General features: G+C 40.9%; 1 long non-coding RNA gene across 1 annotated transcript in view; it reads left to right on the top strand.

Annotated features, from left to right (window-relative positions):
• Positions 1-1,827, top strand: part of LOC143983436 (uncharacterized) — an 80,830-nt gene extending 79,003 nt beyond the window's left edge. The window contains exon 5 of the long non-coding RNA XR_013274608.1: positions 1,114-1,827. This is a non-coding gene — a long non-coding RNA (uncharacterized LOC143983436). The remainder of the gene's footprint in view (positions 1-1,113) is intronic.
• Positions 1,828-2,654: the final 827 nt, after the last annotated feature.

Genomic DNA, 2,654 nt, shown 5'->3' with positions numbered 1-2,654 from the left:
GATTGTTTGAAATATATCATTTAGGGTTTGCTGTTACATATATTCCCACATATTTAAACCTGTCCACTACTTGTATATGACTGGCAGTTTTGGGCAATGCCCTTCCTAATGAATCCACCGGAAGTAAGTTTGATTTTTCACAGTAAAATGGATAAACCAGAGAAGGAGCCGAAACTCTTTATAATATCCATTACTGCAGCCAACAATTGGCTTGTATCCCATAGGAGTAGAAGAATATCATCCGCTTATAATGCAATTTTTTTCTCACAAGCCCCTTGTTGGAAACCCCTTATATCTATTGCTGCTCTAATATCTATAGCTAATGGTTCAATTGCCAGTGTGAAAATCAGGGGAAAAAAGAACTGACATATTTATTTTAGTTACTGAGGTCTGTCGTTATACCATTTACTAAAGCTATATATCCATGTCAATCACTGGACTCACATCCTCGTAGCAGGAATTAATATGCTGTATAATATGTAGCCCAGTCTGAAGCTCTGGCAGAAAAATGAGCTCTGTGTCTGTGCTGCAGTGGGGCTTTTACACAGGCACAGATGCAGGAGAGACTATTGCAAAACATAGAGCAGTCAGTGTTAAACCACACTCCATCCACTAGGAGGTACACTGAGGATGTGGATTGCTAGAGACTCTGGAGAGAAATATGGAGGATTGTGGGAGATGCAGTTTCCAGGAAGAAGCCCAGCCCATATAGAAACTGTGTGGGACTACAAGTCCCAGGATGAAGGGCTGCTTTGGCAGAAGCCCAGGCTAGATATATAGAGTTTCATGTGGCAAGAGAAGAGGAAACTGCAGGTATGCTGAGGCTGGCGATGCTGCTAAGTGCTCCTTATGCCCCTAGATAGGGACTAAACTACCTGATACCAACTTGTCAGAAGAGTGATAAACACCCCCCCTCTTTTTCACTTGTGATAATCCATTAGTGGTCATCAATGTGAGGGGGCACATATGTATGGGACATATCACTATATTCTGTAACATAGCCATACATTGAGTATTCAATGCCATCTATGTTTTGTATGGTCTACCTGTAATGGTATTATGCATCAATGTATATTGTATGTATACTCATATACCTGTTATTTACATCCTCAGATGATTGTACGTTGTCCTGATCTTCCCCTAATGAAGGAATTCATTCCATATTACAAAACATGTTGGGAATCGCTGAGTTCCTCAAAGGACATTACCTTGAGTGCTCCACCATAATAGTTTTGCCCCAACAGCAGAAGAAACAGAGAAGTATATACACATTATATATATATATATAAATGAAGACAAGCAAACTAAGGACATGGATTACTACAACATTATAACAACCCCAAACACACGTCTGAGACGATCACTGCCTTACTAAAGAAGCTGAGGGTAAAGGTGATGGACCGGCCAAGCATGTCTCCAGATCTAAACCCTATTGAGCATCTGTGGGGCATCCTTAAACAGAAGGCGGAGGAGCGCAAGGTCTCTAACATCCACCAGCTCTGTGATGTTGTCATGGAGGAGTGGAAATTGGCTCCAGTAGCAACCTTTGAAGCTCTGGTGAACTCCATGGCCAAGAGGGTTAAGGTAGTGCTGGATGGTCACACAAAATATTGGCACTTTGGGCCCAGTTTGGACATTTTCACTTAGGGGTGTACTCACTTTTGTTGCCAGCGGTTTAGACATTAATGGCTGTGTGTTGAGTTATTTTGAAGGGAAAGCAAATACACTGTTAAACAAGATGCACATTCACGAATTTACATTGTAGCAAAGAGTCATTTCTTCAGTGTTGTCACATGAAAAGATATAATAAAGTATTTACAAAAATGTGAGGTGTGTGCTCACTTTTGTGAGATACTGTATATATCTTCCCCTCTGGTTAAAATTGTCCCATACAGAGTTCAGGAGTGTTTATGGGTTATAACAATTATTGTTGCTACAACATATTACTCCCGATTTTTTTTTTGTTACAGTATATTTCTTCTTTGTTTACCCTGTTGCAATATAATTATTTATTATTACTTAACCAGTTGCTGTGTCATTCCTGGTGTCTATGCATTTTAAACCATTGGGGCATATATACAAATATCTGCAGTAAACATTCCCCACTCAGTCAGGTGTGTTAGTGTGTGTGCAGCGGTTTGCAAAGTTATGGGCATAGAAGCATGGGGCACAATGCATCAAGTGCTACAAATGTTTACAAAATGAGAAGGGAAAGGTAGAGAGATATAGCAGTCTATTGGCTGAACATGGTCACAATGAAAGCAACTAAAAGTCAATGAACCAGAGTCAAAATACAGTACCCTCTTTGTTTATTCTGTTTGATTGCCCTGACTTGAGCACACTGCATTATTTTGGTGTGTGTCAATGTTACTGAAAACAATTGTCCATTTATAGCATGACTTACCGTATTTATCGGCATCTAACATGCACTTTTTCCCCTTAAAATCAGTGAAAAATTGTGGGTGCGTGTTATACGCCGATCCCCCAATGATTGTGAGCTTCTCTGCTGCTTTTGGCTATTTTCGGCCGCACTCTGCCATTCTCATCGGCTTTCAGCCGCTCTCGGCGGCTTTCGGAAGGCCAAAAGCTGCCGAAAATAGCCAAAAGCCACTAAGAATGGCCGAGAGCTACCGAGTGCTCCCGAGATACAAAGG

Source organism: Lithobates pipiens, unplaced genomic scaffold (assembly GCF_037356315.1).
Source record: "Lithobates pipiens isolate NorthernLeopardFrog02 unplaced genomic scaffold, aLitPip1_a1.2 Scaffold_16, whole genome shotgun sequence".
NCBI classification, from domain to species: Eukaryota; Metazoa; Chordata; class Amphibia; order Anura; family Ranidae; genus Lithobates; species Lithobates pipiens.
Note: the sequence above shows the minus strand (reverse complement) of the source record. Positions and strands in the feature narration are given on the sequence as shown.